This window comes from Sciurus carolinensis, chromosome 5, assembly GCF_902686445.1.
Source record: "Sciurus carolinensis chromosome 5, mSciCar1.2, whole genome shotgun sequence".
Classification (NCBI taxonomy): domain Eukaryota; kingdom Metazoa; phylum Chordata; class Mammalia; order Rodentia; family Sciuridae; genus Sciurus; species Sciurus carolinensis.
Genome location: NC_062217.1, coordinates 163,488,007 through 163,509,760, shown reverse-complemented (window position 1 = coordinate 163,509,760; position 21,754 = coordinate 163,488,007). Strand labels below are relative to the sequence as shown.

Below are 21,754 nucleotides of genomic sequence, written 5' to 3'. Positions count from 1 at the left end.
AGAGTCTTCTTTTCCTGTATATCCCCTGAAAAGCTATTATCCATCTTTGAAACCCATTTAGTAGGGGAATAGTCCTTAATTTTACCAGAGCGTTAACTGTGGCCTCCTGTCCCTCACGGCTGTATCTGTACATTAATACAGTCGCAGCCCCGGTTATACTGTACTGCAATTATCTTTGGATAATTGTTTGCTTTCATTGACAGACTGGTTTGTCTGTGGTATTTGTCTCTCTTATCAGCCAAGTCTAATAGTGTGTGGTACATGGAAGATACTTGATAATTTCTCAGTGTTGAATGACAGCTTTTGAGGATAATTTTTAAGATCTAATTTCTATGCCATGCACTCACTCTTTGAAAGTGTAAAGCTAAGTTTCTTACGTACTCACAACCATGCACAACCATCTCATTTCAGAATATTTTTATCACCTCAGGAAGAAACCCCATTCCCATTAGCAGTAGTCATTCCTTGTTCCTTCTCTCCCCCAGTTCCTGGAAACGACTCCTCTAATTTCTATCTCTGTGAATTTTCCTATCTGGACATTTCATATAAAAGGAATCATAGAATATTCCATTATATGATTTCACTTAGCAAGGTTTCAAGGATATCCATGCATAGCTTGTACAAATCCTTCACTCCTGCCCAAATACTATTCCATTGTGAGGATATATCATATTTTATTTATCTATTTACCAATTGATGAACATTTCAGTTGTTTTCACTTTTTTAAAATACATTTTTTAGTTGTAGATGGACACAATACCTTTATTTATTTACTTTTATGTGGTGCTGAGGATGGAACTCAGTGCCTCACATGTGCTCTGCCACTGAGTCAGGACCCCAGTTGTTTTCATTTTTTGACCATTAAGAATAATACTTCTACAAACATTCATGTGCAAGTTCTTGTATGAGCATATGTTTTCTGTCACCTTGGTTATGTACCTGGTAGTGGAATTTCTGGGTCTTATGGTAACTTGGCTTCACTTTTTGGGTTGCTGCCAAATATTAAAAAAATGGCTACAGTGCTGGGTGCAGTGGTGACCTTGGTCCCAGCTACCAGGGAGGCTGATGGGAGATGCGTGGAGCCCAGGAGCTTGAGGTCAGCCTGGGCAGCATAGCAAGACGCCATCTGAAAACAAGCAAACAAATAGGCCAACAAACAAAAATCCAAAAGCGGGCAACAGATGATGCTTCTAATTTCTCCGCATTCTCCCCAACCCCAGTCATCGTCTGTCTTCCTGGTTACAGCCATCTTAGTGGGTATGAAGTGGATCCTTTTGGTTTTTATCTGCATTTACCTAATAATTCAGCATATTAAATACATTTCATGCCACTTATTTGCCTTTTTTTTTTTGCCTCAGTTTCTTTTATATTTTGCAGTTGGAATATGATGTGCCCAGGTGTAGAGTTTTTTAGTATTCTTCCAACTCGAATTTACCTGAGATGCTGGATCTTTGGTTCAGTGTCTGATTAATTTTGGAAAATTCTTAGTCATCATTGCTTCAAATATTTCTTCTATGTCTTTCTCTCTTCTCCTTCTGGTGTTCAATTACATCTTCCTGTTACACCATTTATAATTATATCACTCTTTTTGGTTATCATTTTCCTTTTTTTTTTAATTTTGTTTCTGCTTTTCTGTGTGAGAAGTCTCCGTTGACATGTCTGCAAGATCGTTGATTCTTTCCTGTTGTGTCTCGCCTATTAATGGGAACATCTAAGGCATTCTTCATTTCTAATATAGTATTTTTATTTCAAGCTTTTTTTTTTTTTATTCTTTCTTGGAATTTCTATTTCTCTGTTTTTCATCTGTTCTTGCCTGTTGTCAGCTTTTTGTATTTATTCTGTTAGCATGTTAATCATGGTTCTTTTAAATCTCCTGTTTGATGATCCCCAAATATGATCCCCAAATCTGACACTGGTTGTGATGTTTACTTGTCTCTTTAAGTTGACTGTTCTTATCTTTTAGTATGCCTTGTCATTTTTTTGTTTTTTCACTCAAAGCTAGACATGATATATTGGGGTAAAAATAACTGAGGCAGATCGACCTTTAGCATGAGGCTTTTCTGGCTAGAAGTCAGGCTATGTCTATTGGTTGCCCCAGCCCCATGTATCAGAAGCTGTTTTCCTCTGGTGTCCTTGTTTTCGTCTCCTTTGTTGCTTATGGACTAGAGAGTTCTTAAATAGGATCTGAGACATGGTGTTCTTTCCATTGTAGTTTCCTCTATTATGCAGGAGTCCTGTAAAATATAGAAGGGGTGGTAAGGTGTGGGGAGAGGGGACGTGTTCTGTAGTCCTGTGATTAGGCTTCAGTCTTTCAGTGAGCCTGTGCCCCAGAGTTTCCCTCTAGTGAGACAGGAAGAATAGAAGGGACTGGAGTCTAATATTCCTTTCCCCCAATCAGAGGCATGAAGAGGCTGGTTTTGTTTTTGATTTTGTTTTTGTTTTTGGCACCATGTGGAAGGTTGGAGGAGGAAGGAATGGGGCAATTTTATTGCCCTGGTCAGTTAGGCTCTGATAAAACCTCATCATTTGGACTTTGATAAACACTTTCTTTTGAAGGCAGGCCTTGTTAAGGATAAAAGAACGCCCTGGACACCTTTAAAAATGGCTACATTTCTGCTCTCCTTGGGGGAAGTATGAGGGGATTTTTCTTCAGTATTCACCGTGAGAATCTTGTAGGGTTCCTAATGGTAAAACTCACAAAAATTGGGCCCTGCCTGGCCACCTGGGCCGCCCTAAGGTTTTTCAGCATCAAGCTTGAGCACACTGAGTCTCCACTGATCATGCGCTACAGTAGTTCAAGTTTTCCAGTGGCAGTCGCTGTTCCTGACTTGTGCTCCAGTACGTTGGGATTTTCTGTACCTACCTGTCTCTCATGAATTTGGGGGGTGAGGGTAGTGTTTTGCCCTCGTGGCCTCAGTTTTTGGACATGTCTAGATTTTTAGTTTGTGCATAGTTTAATTAATTAGGATGAGTTAACAATTTCCAAGCTCCCTATATGCTGGAGCCAAAGGTCTCTTTCATTTTTTGGGGGTGGGGGGAAGGGCACCAGGGATTGAACCCAGGGGCACTTAACCACTGAGCCACATCCCCAAGCTTTTAAAATATTTTTGTTAGAGACAGGGTCTCGCTGAATTGCTTAGGGCTTCGCGAAATTGCTGAGGCTGGGTTTGAACTCTCGAGCCTCCTGCCTCAGCCTCCAACGTCTCTGGGATTACAGGCCTGCGCCACTGCCTCTGGCTGGTCTCTTTCATTTTTAAAGAATAGTTTTGCTGGACATAGAATTCTTGGTTGGCAATCTTTAATTAAGTATATAAACTATGTCTTCCCACTTGTCTGGCCTCTGCCTTTTGACAGTGTAATTATGATGTAACTAAGTGTGGATTTTTGAGGTTATCCTATCAGGAATTTGTTGAGCTTCTTGAATAAATAGACTATATCCCTAAGCACACGTAGCCTTTTAGATTCTGGGGACTATATCAGAACTTTTTTCCCTTTTTGGCGCTGGGGAACAAAGCCACGTGCTAGGAAAGCACTCTCCCACTGAGCTACACCCCCAGCCTTTATATCAGAACTTTTCAATATACCCAAGGGCCTTCCATTTCCCCAACTTTTCCTTTTGAGTGTTTCTTTGGCTTGTTGGCTACCCCAACTGTTTTTGTGGCCTGAGGTTTTGCTGATTCTTTTAATGCCCTGTGATTATTCACAATGGCTGAATTCTGAGTTGGATCAAATAAAGATAAACCTTGTGAGTGGGATTTTCCAGGCAATCGCCACACAGACCAAAGGATAACAGTATCTGGAAAAGGGGTTTTGGAGGAACCCTAACCCCATTCTGCTTCCTCCAGAGGTCCCTACGATACTGTTTTCACTGTAGTTTTTAAATTTTTTCTATTAGTTGTTGGGGGACACGATACCTTTATTTTATTTATTTATTTTTATGTGGTGCTGAGGATGGAACACAGTGCCTCACACGTGCCAGGTGAGTGCTCCACCACGGAGCCACAACCCCAGGCCCTTCACTGGGGTTTTAAGATTGTCAATTTTTAATTAAGGCCACGATGGAGTTGGGGAGACAGGAATGAGAATAGTTTAAGTTAAAAATGCCATAAAATTTATATTTCTTACCAAGATTCCATCTTTTTTTTTTTTTTTTTTGCATTTCTGGGGATCCAACCCAGGGTCTTGTCCTTGCAAGGCAAGCACTCTACCGACTAAAGTATCTCCCCAGCCCTCCATCATTTTTCTTCAATACATGCCCACTAGATTGATGCAACTTTTGCTTATTTTCTAGATTTCTGAAAAAGTTGATTTTTTACAATTTTTTCTACCACTGTTTTCCTTGCTTTATTTTCATTTTCTAGTGCATCAGAGTTATACACTATAGTGGGCTCATTTTGACGTATTTGTAAATGCATATAACATAGTTTTCTTCCTTTCAATCCCCAGTACTACCCCTACCCTCCTCCACCTCCCTCACTTGATCCCCTTCATCTACCCTCTTGGTCTTCCTTCTACTTATTTATTTTTTAGTTCATGCATTATAGTTATATATAATATTGAGATTCACTGTGGGACATTCATATATGCACCTGGTGAAATGTGATCACCTTCCTCCCCCAGTTTTCCCCCTTTCCCTCTCTTCCTCCCTTCCCCTTGGTTTCCTGCTTCTAACTCATTGCTTTTTTAAAAATGAGAATTATTAGACTTTGTTACTCTTCCATATCAACTGATGCCCCTGCAGACTATTAAGAATTTGCAAATAATACAAATTGCCATTTCTTATAGAATGACTTGGTGTTAATAATCCACCAAAATAGAATTTGTAAGTTTTGGAAGTTGTCAGTATATCCTGCTAACACTAGTTAAAATATTCATCAGTGTCTAATCCAAGCACTTGCTCTCTCCTGTCCCTGCCCCATATATATAAAGTCTTAATGAAACTTAGCTGAATTTTTGAATGACATGAATCACTCAGAAACATCTTTTCTTTTTAGAACTTTAAAATGACAAAATTGGAAATTTCTTTAAAAAAGTGTATAAGGCGACAGTGAGATTTCATTGTTTCCCCTGTGAGCCATGACATTGAAATACTCTGTCCTTCTCACTTCTTCATGCGTGGGTGTTTGGCACCTGTGCTCACTTTTCAAAGAGGTTTTCAGAGACATATTTTTCAATTCTGATGTTTCCACCCTGTTAGGTCAGAAAAATTGCAAGCTATAATTGCAAGTTTTTGACCATGTTATTTGGGTACTTAAAGATTCCCCACTAAATTACTTCTTTGATTTCAAATTGATATAGAATAGTCAGCATAGATTTCAAGAATGGATGCTCCACATCATATATTGATGGCAGTTTTGAGAATGAAATCTTAGGCAGAATATCTTATTCAGACACAAATTCCATCATTATTAACAAAGTTGTTCATGATCTATTTTACTCAGTTTTAAGTAAACTCTTTTTTTCAGTATCTGTAAGGTTCTTATGTATTTGAGTAGACAAATAATGTACATACATACAACTGAATGCTATGTAGCTTTTAAAAATAAGGTGAATTAATGTGATAATATGAGAAGACCTCCAAGATGTATTATAAAGTGAAAAGGCAGAGTGTAGAAGAATGCAAATGAACCATGTTTATAAAATATGTACATTGAAGCATAACATTTCCAGAAGAATATCTATGAAACACAGTAACATTTATGCTTGAGTAGAGTGAAGGGGTTGGGAAAGAGCCAAAAACTGACTTTATTAATATACATGGATGAAACACAGCAAATATTGGGGCCGGGGTTGTGGCTCAGTGGCAGAGCACCCGCCTAGCACATTCAGGGCACTGGTTCTATTCTCAGCATCACATGTAAATAAATAAAATAAAGGTCCATTGCCAACTAAAAAAAAAAAAAAAAAAAAAAAAAGCAAGTATTACCTTTATAGTTTTAAAAAAATGTTTTAAAAATCAGTTTTCAAGGTGGCTTGCAAGCAACAGACTAATAAAATAATTCTGGAGCTAAGTCGTCCCTGGAGAATCACTTAATGTTTGCAACATTAAAACATTCAAATTTCCCCTTTGTTTCTTATTCTTCTCCATATACACACTTTTCATTGTGTTTTCCTTTCCTCTGCACAAAGCCCTCTCTCCTTTATCAAGTCATACCCACTGGTTTTTTAAAACTATGGTAACATATGTAACATAGTTTACTATTTCGACTCTACAGATGAGTGCATGAAGTACATTCACATGTTTTAATTGTGGAGCTCCAGAATCTTTTCATCTTCCTAAACTGAAATTCAATACCCAGTAAACAATGAAGGTCCATTTTTAGGAGATGGAAATTTGTCTGAAAATCATGTAAAATAAATGAGAAAAAATACATGGAAAAATAAGAATAGATTTATGGTGTTCATTGGCTTTCAATGATCTTTCAGTACTGCTTAAAATACTGCTTTCAATGACCTGTGCTTATTAGGAGAGTTTTCGACTCCATACAGGTTAAGTGATTATGTTTATCAATGCCACATTATTTGGTAGAGTAAAAAAGAGGAGTTGCACAAGAGCTATTGATCATGCACATAAAGAAAGTGCATCCCGAGAGAGCCTTATCTGGGAAAGCTTTGCACCAGATTGGATGGTTGTCATGATAAAAGGAAGCATTTGCCTTTCTCTCTAGAGAAGTCAATGAGTGTAGTGAATGGTTATCAAATGTAATTACTGGATGATGGCTAATGTTACTGTGGAACTTTCTGTATTAGGAGAGAGGAGAGTGGAAAGCTGGGGAGGAATATCTCAGACTTTAGCACAGAGGAATGTCTCCTTGGCTCTGGGGCGTCACCTGAGTTCTACCACAGTTAATAAGACACACCTGGCAACGAAGGAGTGGAGCTTCTCAGTATGAGAGATGCCTGATTACATAGGAAATGCTAATTCAAACAGTTGTTTTGAAGCCCAAAGGGTTCTTTGGTTTCGAAGCCAGTGAGCTGCCAATCTTGACGAAGATGGCCTGTAAAATGTCAAAGGAAAATGGCAAAAATATGCTGTGACAAACCTGAAATGCAGTTTTGGTTTCCTTCCCTCCCTCCTCACCTGCTTCCTGCTCCTTCACCTCGTCTCTTTCCTCCTCTGGCATATCCATACTCAAAGACCTTAAATTAACGGACTCACATAGGACAGGAAACCTGGGTGTCAGTTTGGGTTCTGCTGTTAAGCACCCGTGCACGTGAGAACGTATCACTTAATCTTTGTGGATCTTATTTTCCACTTCTGTACAAATGAGAAAGTTGGACCAAATGACATTTTAGGTTCTTTTAGTATTATCTATAAGTAGAAGGAATTTGGAAATTTAAAATGAGATGATTTGTCATATTGGTTATTCTAGAGAACAAATAATTCTTATGTTTGAATTTTTGCGAAGAATAATGTAGTGTTCCATCCGTATGATCTGTATAATAATACTAATGATAATAAGTGTCTGCTCATGTTAAGGGCTTGTTGAAGACATATATGATGAGACCACTCTAATTTCTCTCTAGACTAAACTAAAACTAAGAAAATCACAAGTGATTTTGGTTCTCAAGTGCTCATCTAACTGGGTGTTATAGTTTGGGATGTGAGGTGTCCCCCAAAGGTTCGCATGTGAGACAATGAAGGAAGGTTCGGAAGAGAAATTATTATTTGTAAGAGTCTTAACCCAATCAGTGAATTAATCCCTGATGGGATTAATTGAAGTGATAGGTGTGACTGGAGGAGATTGAAATTGGGGCGTGGTTTTGGGGTATATACTTTGTATCTGGAGAGTGGAGTCTCTCTTCACTTCCTGTTGATGTGAGCTGCTTCCCTCTGCCACTCTCTTCCACCATGATGTTCAGCCTCACCTCGAGCCCCAAGGAATGGAGCTGGCCTTCTATGGACTAAGACCTCTGAAACCATGAGCTCTCAAATAAACCTTTCCTCTTCTATAATTGTGCTGGTCATATCATTTAGTCACAGCAGTGAAAAAGCTGACTAAAACAGAAATTGGTACCGAGAAGTGGGGTCGTTGCTTTGACTAACCTGACCATGTATTTCAGAAGATTTTGGAGCTTTTTGGAATTGGTGGGAGGGATTTTGAGATGTATAGCAGTGCAATCTGGAAGTGCCTTAGATTGTTGTAAGCGGAGATTAGTGGCCGATTCTGGTGGGAGCTCAGAAGACCAGAATGATGATAGGACTGTGATTAGTGAAGACCCGGCTAAAGAGGGTTCAGAAAATGAGGACTTTTTTGGGGAATTTGGAATAGAAGCCATTTGTGTTATGTTCTGGGTGAGAAGTTGTCTGCATTTTGCCCATGCCCAGAGACTTTCTATGAGGCTGATTTTAGAAGTGATGGACTTCTTAATCTGGCAGAAGAAATGTCTAGGCATCATAGCATTCAAGAAGTGGAATGGATATTGCTGGTGACTTTTAGCCAAATTTATTGTGATAATCAGGAGCAGAAAGCAGAGCAAAAAGATTTTTTTTTTGTATTGTAAACAAATGGGATACATGTTGTTTCTCTGTTTGTACATGGAGTAAAGGCATACCCAAAGACTTAAAATCAGCATACTACAGAGATATAGCCACATCAATGTTCATAGCTGCAAAAAGATTTTAAAATGTGGACTTGGAAGGCAGGAGTAAAACTAGCACTAAGGAAGTTGCAGCTGATAAAGACATTACTGCCACTAAAGGAATGCAAAATACCATGGCTAGAGATAATGAGAAAGATGGCTTGGGGGCCTCTCAGGAGCTGGAAGACCACACCCATCTCAAGCTCAAGGGAGTAAAAGGGAAACTTCTCTTGAGAAGAGACCAGTGGGACAGCTTTCTTGCCCTAGGGGGCCTAGGAAGTTTTTTTCAACGTGCTCAGCCACCCAGACCCTCAGAGACTGCTGTAACAAGGGCCCCTGGAGGCTTGGCTACTGTTCAAGATGGCGGCAGACCTTGGTGTCAACCACGTGGTGCTGGTTCTGCAGGAATGCAGGATGCTGGAGTTAGGGGACATGGAGGCTTCCACCAAGATTTCAAAGGAAGGCCTGGGAGGCCAGGCAAAGTGCAGCAGGGTTGGAGTCCCTGTGGGCACCCCCTGAGAACTCAACGTGTGGAGATTTGAAGAGGAAGCTGAAGCTGTAGTGGAGACACCCGAGATTAAGAAATGCTAGCAACGTGGGACATCGTCCTAGGAAAGCTGCAGGAAACGAGCAGAGGCAAGCCAACAGAAAGGCCTCCTGGGCTGCAACCAACAAGGCCACAGGGACGGAGCTACACAAGCCCTTTGGAGAGAATCTCACCATGCCATGTGCCCCAGGTGCCGGACATGGAGCTACAGGACTAGTTTGTGCAGCTGGATTTCAGGCTTGCTTGGGTCCCATCCCCTCTTTCTATGCCCCTATTTTTGTAAATGAAAATCTTTACTCAGTACCTTTATATGTTGGATATTTGTAAATTGCTTTTAATTTTGTAGGAGCTGACAACATGAGATTGCCTGAGCCTCAGAGAAGGCTGTGGACTTGAACTTTGAGCAATCTTGGAACTATTGAGACTATAGGAACTCCTGGAAATGGTCTAAATATATTTTGCATTGTCAGAAGAGTGTGAACTTTTGGGGGCCAGGGGCAGAATGTTATGGTTTGGATGTGAGGTGTCCCCCAAAAGCTCACATGTGAGACAATGCAGGAAGGTTCAGAGGAGAAATCATTGGGTTCTAAGAGTCTTAACCAATCAGTGAATTAATCCCTGAGGGGATTAACTGAAGTGGTAGGGTGGGACTGGAGGAGGTGGGAATTGGGGTATATATTTTATATCTGGAGAGTGGAGACTCTCTCTCTCTGCTTCCTGATGATGTGAGCTGCTTCCCTCTGCCACTCTCTTCCACCATGATGTTCAGCCTCACCTCGAGCCACGAGGAATGGAGCCAGCCTTCTATGGACTAAGACCTCTGAAACTGTGAGCCCTCAAATAAACCTTTCCTCCTCTATGATTGTGCTGGTCAGATCATTTAGTCACAGAAGTGAAAGAGCACACTAAGACACTGGGTAAATAATCTGATTCTTCATGACAAACAGTGAGTTTTAAGCCAGAACCTCTCTTCTTCCTCAGCTCCAGGTCTGTGAGTATGTTCTCCTCATATGAAACAATGTCTGTCACTTGAGAGGCAAGAAAGAAGCACATGTAGGGTTGAGCCCAGAGCTAAAAATAGACTTTTGGGCTCCCAGGTGTTACATACCGACTCATTAAGAGTATCGCTTATTTACTCACCTCACTTTTTCCCTAATATTCAAAATCGATTATAATAAAAATGAGTAGCTACTAAATTTGAGACATCACATAAAAAAACAACATTCTGTTTAAATGTCTCTAGCATCTCAATAAGTATATGAAAGTTAGGAAAATATATTAATGAAGGCATACTTAGTTATAATGCCAGACTGAGTATTATTTTTAAAAAAATTAGTGAGCCAGGTACAGTGGCATATGCCTGTAGTCCCAGTTACTCAGGAAGTTGAGGCAGGAGGATCCCTTGAGTCCAGTAATTCAAGGTCAGCCTGGATAACATATTGAAGTTCCAGCTTAAAAAAAAAAATTGTCTTGGTTACTCTAGTTCCTTTAAATTTACACATTGTCTCATTCTTCAATAAAGGGGCACAGTTAAACACCATGTTGTCCCTGAATGCCTTTTTTCTGTTCGCAAACACTGAGCCAAGTTAAAGGAACAAGGAGAGCAAGACTGAGTCAGAAAGTCCAGGTCCCTATTATCTTCAAGGATACTGGCTTTCTCTCACGCACACTGGAGACCAGGCAAGTTAGTGTTATCTGCAGAAAGCTACTTTCTTGCACGTACGCCAGAGCAGTTGCTCCTCGGATGCTGGTCAGACAAGCTAACCAAGCAAGCTAATGCTGATGATGTTAGTGTTCCGTAGCCTACGGAGAGCTCTGTGGAAAGGATAAGTGTCATTCATCCTGGGGATTGAACCTGTGGCCCTGAGCCTGCTAGGCAAGTGCTCGACCACTGAATCACATCCCCAGTCCCTTTGAATTAAGCAAAGGTCTGTATGTCTATCTTTATGTTTGTTCCACACAGTCTTGATTATTGTAGCTTAATTCCTTTAGCATAAGTGAAGCAAATTTATTCTTGTTTCTCAAGATTTCTTTGGTTATTCTATGTCCTTTCCTTGCCATCAATTTTAGAATTGACTACATTTTCTACAAAAACACCTACTAGAATTTTTAATTGCAATCACGTTAAGTGTATAGATAAACTTGGTATTCTAACCATATTGTCTTCTAGTCCAATGAGCATGGTATAACATTTTATTTATTTATGTCTTCTTTGACTTTTCAGCAATTTTATTTATTTGTTTTTTTTTTTTTTCAGTGTATAGATCTCACATAACTTTTGGTAAAGCTAAATTATTTCATTATTTTTAGTGTAATTGTAACTGGAATCATTTTAAAGTTTCACTCTGCTAATTGTAATTACATAGACATATACATTATTTTTACATCGATCTGAATCATATTGATTTTTATTTTTTACTGTGTTAATATGGTGGATGCCAATTGACTTTCAACTTCTTATTCTGGAATAATTTTAGATTTAGAGAAAAGTTGCAGAGATAGTGCAGCCTATACCTAGGCTACCTAGCCCACTGAGTACATGACCACACTGTTAGTCAAAACTAAGAAATTAACACTGGCACAAATTCTTTTAAAGGTAGACTCTATTAGGATTCCACCAGTATGTCCACTACCCCCTTTTCCTGTTCCAGGAGCCAATCCAGGACACCACATCGCTTGCAGCCATGTCTCCTTCATCTCTTCTGATCTATGATGGTCTTTCCATGTTTTCTATGAGCTCAGTGGTTTTGAAGAGTACTGGGCACATAGTTTGCAAAATGCCCCCCGGTTTGTGCTTGTTTCCCATTTTTTCCTTAATAATTGAGGTTATTGTTTAGGAAAAATACCACAAAGGGGAACACCTTTCTTATCACATCATATCAGGGGGCACAAGAGGTCAACATGACCTATCACTCTGGCTTAACCTCGATCACTTTGTTCAAGTGCCGTTTGCTAAGTTTCTCCACTTTAAAGCTACTGTTTTCCCTTTTCCATTTCTTCTCTTTGGCAGCAAGTCTCTAAGTCTGGCCTACACTCAAGGGAAGGAGAATTAAAAGTCTACCTCAGGGAGGGGGATTATTTACATATTTTAGTTGGAGTTCTAAAAAGGATGCTTTTGTTCTTTCTTCCTCATTACAATTATGAGGAGTTTTACATAATTATTTGACTTCTATTGGTGTGGACAAGATACTCCACGCTCATCCTGTATCATCTTATATCCCTCCTGCTTCAGTCTCAGAATTAGCCATTTCCCCAAGGAGCCCTGGTTCCTTTTCTTACAGAATGGTGTTTAGGAATCAAGGATCTAGCTTTGGTTGTGCTCATTGCTACTGGGATAACTCTGTGTGTAGGCCTCTCAAAGAGAGGAAGTAGCTATGTGCATTAACCCATGTATACACACACACACACCTTCGTATACCTACTTATTTGTCTACTATTAAAACGAATGTGAATTCATACTGATATCTTTGATTGTATCCCAGCATCACAGCATTCATTCTAGACTTCCCTTCTTGCTTATTGGTGTAGTTAATTCCAATTCATAACAATGTTTGCTTTGGAAACACAAATTCACTCTTGCATGATTTCATCTCTGAGGAATGTGAAATCAATAGAGGAAACTGCACCCAGTGGAATCAGGCCATTGTAGAAGACATAAAAACTGTGTGGGCACTCACATTTCAATCATGTGTAGCTTCCTTTACTCATCACGTGTCTTCAACAAAGTTATCTTTTGTTGCTCTTTTGCATTTATCAGGGAGTGACATACATATCATGCCTCCTGTACCCCAAACACATCTAAGTGTCCTGGTTCAAAAAACATCAAGCAATGAATGCAAAGGGAAAGTCATATGTATTGTGGAGAAGATTGGAATAATAAAGTGTCTTTGAAAGAAAAAATAAAGGACAAGTAATATTTCTCATTCAACAAGCATAAAAGGATCCACATGGAGGACCATCAGAGATAATGCTATGAAAATAAAAATAATCTACAATGGCATAACCTCAAATGCTGTGAAGTCAATAAGAACAAGGCCTAAAGAACTACAAGGAATGAAAGATTGTTGAGCTTATGAACAGAAGCACGAACAGAAAAAAACAGGAACATCTTTTCTCACAATCACAAAGCAAGCACTGTATCTGAAGACCTTAAAAGTGGAAATTGCCATATCCTACAGAAGTGGTTCCTGTTGGTGTTGATAGTGGCTTGTGTTAGTGTTTGCAAACTTGACCACAATTTCCAAAGTCTTCAACTAGCTACAAAACCAGAGTTCAACTGGGAAAAGCAAGTGCTGCTGAGAAAGCCACAAAAGAAGTTCCAATGGAGGTACAGAAGTTAATTGGAGAAGGCTCTATGCTGTATTGGGATTCTAATTTGGTTATAAATGCTTCTCTTGAAAGACCTGCAAATCAAATTCAGAAAAAGAATGCCTCAGGTATTAATGTTGTGAAAGACTGTGATGTTGGAGTCTGACTGTCAAACTGTGGACAAGGAGTTGCACCCATTCGCAGAGAGCGTTCTTCTGCCACTTCATAATGACTCCAAAGATGCAGTCTTCATGACGCCTGTGTCCACAGACATACATTGGGTGTTTTTCAAGCCAAATGCCTGATTAATTATAGTATTAGACATTTCTTAATCATTTAACCTGTGTAAAATGATGCTACTGTTTTTATTAGGTTCTCTCTATTTTTTATTTGTGGTTGGAGAAGTTTTTAAGTGCTGTGCTCCTAATCTCATTTCCCTCATGACATCTATGGTTTTTATTGTACAGTTTTGCACAGCATGATGATATTTAAGAATGTATAAGACATGTGGCAGCAGAACTGACTAACTTAAGTGACAGTGAGAAACCCACCTCCCATCACCTGCGGTTTATTGACTTATTTATTCAACTGTACTATACCTGTAGAGAAGTTTCAGAATTGCAAATCTATACTCCAGTGTGGGCAAATTTGTCAACTGGTATTTATGGACAGTTTTTTTTTTCTTTAGATTTATAATACTCAGTGAATACTATAAATTCACTATAATAATATAAATACTATACTGTTATCCTAGATTATTCAAGTAAGGTCCTTTTTACACTTCCCCCTTAGTGAAGTAATGTCATGTATTAGTAATACCGTTAGATTTATTTGTCATTTTCTGCCTTGTATCTCCTGTCATGGTTGACTTTTTATGACACTTGCATATGGTCCATATTCTGTGGTATAGACTTCTTTGGGTTTTGACAAGCCCATCGGGTCATGTATCCACCACCCTGACACCAAAAAGAGTAGCTGTATCGCCTTAAAAGTTCCCCTATGCAGCCTTTCAACACCTGAACAACACTAATCTGTTCCCATTCCTGTAGTTTTTGTCTTTGCATGATGTTATATAAATTGAACCCTACACTCTGCAGCCTTTGGGGTCTGGATTATTAAACTTAACAAAATATATTTAAGATCTATCCACATTGCCATGTGACTCAGTAGCTCATTCTTTTTTAATTGATATATGTATTCCATTTTATGGATGTACTATGATCTGTTTATTCATTCACCTGTTGAGGGACATCTAGGTCATTTCCAGTTATTAGTGATTATGAATAAGCATGTACAAAAATCTATATATAGGTCTCATTATGAACGTAAGTTTTTGTTCATTTGGATAAATCCTGAGGTGTGAGATTGCTGGATTGTATGCTAAATGTATGTTTAATTTTGTTTTTGTTTTTGTTTTGGTTGAATCAGGGAATGAACCCAGGAGTCGTTGACCACTGAGCCACACCCCAAGTCCTTTTTTATTTTGAGACAGGGTCTCACTAAGTTACCTAGTGTTTTAGTCATCTTTTTTACTGCTGTGACTAAAAGAACAATGTTAGAGGAGGAAAGGTTAAGTCAGAGGCTCACAATTTCAGAGGTCTCAGTGTATACACAGCTGGCTCCATTCCTCAGGTTCCAGGTGAGGCTGAACATTGTGGCAGAAGAGTGTGGCAGAGAGAAGTGACTCACATGATGATCAGAAAGCAGAGAGAGACTAGCTCAGATCACTAAATATATACCCAAAAGGCATGCCCCCAATGACCCACTTCTTCTAGCCACACCCTACTTGCCTTCAGTTACCACTCAGTTAATTCCTATCAGAGAATGAATTCACGAATTGGGTTAAGGCTCTCATAACCCAATCATTTCTCCTCAAAACCGTCTTGCATCATCTCACACATGAGCTTTTGAGGGACATCTCACATCCAAAACAGAACACTTAGGGTCTTACTAAATTGCTGAGGCTGGGTTTGAACTGGCAATCCTCCTGCCTCAGCCTGTCAAAACACTAGGAATTCAAGTGTGCACCACTGCACCCAGTGCATGTTTAATTTTATAAGAAGTAACTGAGTTGTCTTTCAAAGTGGCTGTACCATTCTAAGTTACTTCAGTAATAAAAGAGAGTGAGTGTTGGTCTGCATCCTTGTCAGCATTTGGTATTGTCCTTTTTCAATTTTAGCCATCCTATCAGATATTCAGTACTACCTCATTGTTGTGTTAATTTTCATTGCCCTAGTTTCAAATGATATGGAGCATGTTTTCATATGCTTGTTTGCTATTTAAGAAGCTCCTTGAGGGTAACATATTTATTAATATTTTTGCCAATTAAATATGATTTTTAAAATATTGTTTTAAGACTTCTTATATTTAGAAAAATATTTTATCAAGTATGTGACTTGCAAATATATTAATATATAGCAAGTTTTCATAGTCTCTAACTCCTTTTAACCTTGATAAAACCTAAAATATCAGTTTTTTAAATTAATCACATTTTGATATCATATTCAGAATTAATTGTCAAGCCTCAGGTTACACAGGTTTTCTTCTGTGTTTCTTTTTAAATGTTTTAAGTTTTGAATTTCAGTCTGTATTCCATTTTGAATTAACTTTTATGTAAGGTATGTGTTGAGGTTTATTTTTTAATTTTTTTGTGGTGCTCAGGATTGAACCCAGTCCTTGTGCATGGGAGGTAAGCACTCTACCAACTGAGCTATATCCTCAGCTCTAGGTTTATTTTTATATGTGGATCTTTAGGTGTTCTACACTATTTGTAAAAAAAAAAAAAAGTATTCTTTTTCTATTGAATTGCTTTTTCTGCTTAAAAAAATAGGTTGATGACTTTTTGAGACCTTTTTTTTTTGACCTTTTCCGCCCTGGCCATTCTGTTCAATTTTTCAGTATGTCTTTCTTTTTGCCAGTACCTCACTGTCTTGATTACTGTAGCTATATGCTTAGTTTGGAAATCAGGTAGTTTGTCCTCCAACTTTGTTCTTTTTCAAAGTTATCCTGGCTATTCTAGATCTTTGATCTTTCCACACAAATTTTAGAATCAGAGGATTGACACTATAAATGATCTTGTAGGAATTTTGATTGGGATTGCATTGGATCTATCGACTATACTGAGAATTGATGTCTTAGAAATATAGTTTTCCAAATGAAAATGATATATCCCTCCATTTATTTAGGCTTTGATTTTTCATCAATGCTTTATATTTGTTAGCATCTACATCTTCCACAAATTTTGCTGGATTTATACATAAGTACTTTTTTTTTAGTGCCATTGTAAATGTATATAATGTGTATTTTTATTTGGTTGCTGCTTTTTTATTTTTCCTCAGTGCTAGGGATTGAATCCAGGGCCTCATGTGTGCTAGACAACCACAAAATTACCACTGAGCTACACCCCCTGCCCTCTGTGGCTGCTTTTAATACCCGGATGTTATCTTTAGCAGCTCCACTATGTTTTGTCTAGATGTGGTCCTTGTATTCGTGTGCATTACTTACAAACAGACAAATATTGGTAACAACTCAAAAGTCTAAGAGTTTGAGAATGGCTAAGTATTCCTTGGTATAATGGAAGAACAGGAGTAAGTTTGTTTAAGACGAAGGGCATATGAATACTGTTTAGTTGCTGGGTGTGGTGGCACACACCTGTAATCCCAGCTACTCGGAATGCTGAGCGGGAGGACAGCCTGGGCGACTTAGTGAGACTCTACCTCAAAATTACAAAAAGAGAAAAAGGGCTGGGGATGAAGCTCCGTGGTAGAGAACTTGTGTAGCATGCACAAGATCCTCAGTTCAAACCACAGTACCGCACACACAAAGAAATACTGTTTAGCAAAAAGTAGAACAAACTCTTATGTACACAAATATTTGAAAAATCAAAATATTTGCATAAGAAACATGTTTAAGTATGTTTAGCTAGGTAAGTAATATAGTAAGGTAAATTTTCTTCCTCTGAAAATCTGTTTCTTCCCCACATTTGTTTATTGGTGCATTATAGTTGCACATACTAATGGGATTTGTTACATATTTGTACGTGCACACAATACAGCAATATGATTTGGCCATATTCCTCCCCAGCACCTTCCCTCTCCTCCCCCACCTTCTACCCCTTGATCCCTTTCCTCTACTAAAGTTTCTTTGATTTTAGGAGATCCACCTCCACCTTTTTTTCCCCCTCTTTCCTCTCTTGCTTCCACATATGACAAAAAACAAACGACCCTAGACTTTCTGAGTTTGACTTATTTTGCTTAACATAATAGTCTTGAGTTTCAGTCATTTTCCTGCAAATAACGTAATTTCATTTTTCTTTATGGCTCAGTAAAACTCCATTGTGTACATATACTACATTTTCTTTGTTCTTCATCCATTGGTGGACACCTAGGCTGGTTCCATAGTTTGGCTATTGTGAATTGTACTGCTATAATCACGGGTATGTTTGTATCACTGTGGTAAGATAACTTTGATTCTTGAGGATAAATACCAGAGAGTGGTGTAGCTGGGTCCTATGGTGGTTCCATGCCTAGTCTTTTGAGGAGCCTCCATACTGATTTCCATCGTGGTTGTACTAGTTTACAGTCCCACCAACAGTGTAGAGTTCCTTGTCTCCACATCCTCTCCAGCATGTTTTATTATTTGTATTCTTTTTTAAAAAATTTAGTCATTTTATTTCTCCTAGGGAGATTAATAGTGCCAAATTTCCAAAGATCCTGGTCCCTTGAATGTGCTATCTTCAGATGCAATGATATTAATTATATATTGCCCATTTATTGTATTTATTTATTTATTTATTTATTTATTTTTTCGTACTGGGGATTGAACCCAGGGGCACTTGACCACTGAACCACATCCCCAGTCCTTTTTCTTTATTTTTTATTTTGAGACAGGGTCTCACTAAGTTGCTTAGGGCCTCGCTAAATTGCTGAGGCTGATTTCGAACTTGTGATCCTCCTGCCTCAACCTCCCAAGTAGTTGGGATTACAGGTGTGTGCCACCACACCCGGCTCATTTATTGTATTTATTTCATACTGAATTTTAAGAAGGACATATCCAGAGGAAGATTACAAGAACAGGGTGGGGGGTGGCTTTCCCAAACCTTCACATCTAAGGAATGTGTGACAGGCTTGGTGATATTTGGAACAGAAAAAGAGAAAAACTTAGGGAATCCATGCTCACTATCTTTGAATATTTAAGACAGTTCTGTTGACAACTCTCCTGTGTCATTCTGGAGGCTGGGAGAGAGACAGAAAAAGGCATGGTTGAATAGTTTAATATCTTCTAGTGATTAGGGTTGTTTAAAAATTGAATGAGCTGGTTTGAGAACTTCATAAATACCCTATTACTGGAAGCAAATTATGAGAAACTGAATGATCATCAGTTAAAGACAGGGAATCTTTGCAGGGGAGATTGGACAAGTTTATTATTTGTATTTTTTTTTTTTTTTTTTTTTTTTTTGTGGTGCTGGGGATTGAACCCAGGGCCTTGTGCATGCGAGGCAGGCACTCTACCAACTGAGCTATATCCCCATCCCTGTATTCCTTTTTTAAAAAATAGGCATTTTGAAGTTTATTTTACAATACTTATATTGAGACAACATGTAATTTACTGACCAGGACTGTCTACAAATGTAATGCTTGGCCTCTGAAACAATCAAAACCTTTAAGTACTAAAAATTCACATCACGAGTTGCTTAACTTAAGAAGTGTTAAGATGATGAAAACTAAAAGAAAAACTTTCAAGCAGATATATAAGGATTTCCCCAAAAACCGTATATTCCTCCCTTATATCAAAAGGAGGGAGGGAAGAAGAAAGAAAGGAAAAAGAAGAGGAAGGAAAAGACAAAAAGAGGACAAGAAAAATACTCTTTTTTTCCCTGTTTGCAAAAAGGAAGGAAAACTCTGAGGTCTCAGCACATGATGTAATCAACCCAGTGAGTTTAATGGAAGGCATCTTCTTTACGTGTGCTGAATCCCATCTGCCTTTCACATTGCCAGCCGCACCCTGTTGAAAGTGCCTCTTGTTGACTGAAGTCCTGTCATGCCACCCATGTGATGAAGAACTCTTGGCTCCATCATTTTGATCACTTGTCGATTCAGTTTTGCTGTATGTGATGGGCTCACATTCTTAGACACATCACCACCTTTGAAAAGTCCTTTGATACCTCCCATCTTTTTTACCATCTGTGCGAACTTGGTATATTACATCAAAAGTTCCTGAACATCTCCCATGGACGTGCCTGATCCCTGTACTACTCTTCCAATTCTTCTTGGTTGCTTTCTAAACACCTTGGCACCATCTGTAGTCTAGTTCTTGGTCATTCAGACTATCCATTATTTCATTAATTTATTTAGCCTTGCCATTGGCTCCTGTTCATTTCCTTTGCTTATAAAATCTGTTCCAAAACTAGGGATCATCCCCAAGATCTGACTGGGTCCACTTTCATGGCATTTTGAGAAATTGTTCAGACACGTCTCCCAAAGTCAACTGACCATGTTTCGACTTTGTGATGAGTGCTTCATCATCGTCCAGCTTCAACTCGTTGACTTGATCTATCAGTCCTTCAATGTCACCCATACTCAGAAGTTTGCTGATGAAAGGCTATATTTTTTGTGTGGGAAGACAGGGAATTGAACTCAGGGGCACTCTGCCACATCCCCAGCCCTATTTTGTATTTTATTTAAAGACAGGGTCTCACTGAGTTGCTTAGCACCTCGCTTTTGCTGAGGCTGGCTTTGAATTCCCAATCCTCCTGCCTCAGCCTCCGGAGCCGCTGGGATTACAGGCATGTGCCACCGTGCCTGGCTAAAGGCTATGTTTTTAAAGGCTCAAAGTCATCTATATGTTCCCCTGTGCCAATAAAATAACTGGACTTTTTGTGGCAGCAGCTGCACTGAGTGCACCACCTCCTTTTGCATGACCATCACGTTCTGTCACTATTACTGAGGTTACATCTACTTTATCTTTAAAAACCTTAGCCTGGGCTTCACAATAGAGGCATCCACCACATAAACAATGTTATCAGGTTGTGTTGCATTAGCAACTTGAAGCATTTCTTCGAACAATGAGACTTCTTATTTGTGGCGGTCACTTGTAATAACAATAATAATTTCAAAATTTTTGTTTTTGAATTTCTTCACTCCTGCAGAAGCAATGATAACAGAATTCATTTCTTTTTTTAAAATATTTCCAGTTGTAGATGGACACAATACCTTTATTTTATTTATTTTCTTATGGTGCTGAGGATTGAACCTGGTGCCTCACATGTGCTAGGCAAGTGCTCTACCACTGAGCCACAACACCAGCCCCCAGGATCCATTTCTGTATAACTTCCAAAGAATGGAATTCTTGCTTTGGTAGCATTCTGTTTCAGTTGGTCAAAAGCCCCTGCTCTAAATGTGTCTGCACATAACAAACAGGTCTTCCAACCTTTCCTTTGGTAATAATATGCTACCTTTGACCACGTTCTTGTTTTACCACTCCCTTGCAATCCAACAGATATCATCACATTCTGTTTTCCTTTAGTGGGTGTCCGTGTTTAACTCTAGGGTCTACAAGCTTCAGGAGTTCTTTAAAAACAGCATGTTGAATCATTTTTCTTAAGACCAGATGCCATCTCTTCAAGATCAATAGCAGACTTAACATTTTCTCTTAGTAGCTTCACTAGTTTAATATTAACATCAGCTTCTAATGGTGCTGTACATACTTCTTTTAGCCTAGCATTTAATACCTCTTCATTGATAATGGTGGCATTGCTCGGTGAACATGACACTGATGTTATCTTTCTTCCAAGGTCTGCTTGAACCATTTTGAAGACTTTAAGATGTGCTGATGAGGAACTCTTTGGCCCAATGAGGAGACATCATCACTCAGTGTAGTCCAGCCTTTTGGAAGAGGACATACATCCATTTCTGGGGCATAGTACTGCTTTTCTTTAGTTCATCTCCAAAAAGGATTTGGGGAGATGTTTCTTCGTTTTGTTTGGCTTTGGTTTCATGTTGGGGGCTATGCCATGCGGACTATGCCAAGATGGCGCCTGGCAGCCAGCCAGAAGTTGTTTTGATCACATCGGCGGTGAGGAAGTCGGTTAACATAAACACACTCAGGTGCTTTATCATTGGCCGTGTTCAAGTGAGTCCACGCACACAGCGCGTGCACATGTGTTCCCGAGTGCTCCTGCTCGAGCCTGCTCATTTTGACCTTTGCCGTGATTGGGCAGCTGGCTCCTCGACTGATCTTCGCTTAACTGGTGTGGCCCTATCCTCCGCCTCCCGGAGGGAATATAAGCGGGCAGTAGGCAGAAGGCAAAAAGCAGTA

General features: G+C 39.1%; 1 pseudogene; it reads right to left on the bottom strand.

Annotated features, from left to right (window-relative positions):
- Window positions 1-961: 961 nt before the first annotated feature.
- On the bottom strand, window positions 962-21,245 carry LOC124985800 (signal recognition particle 54 kDa protein-like; annotated as a pseudogene).
- Window positions 21,246-21,754: the final 509 nt, after the last annotated feature.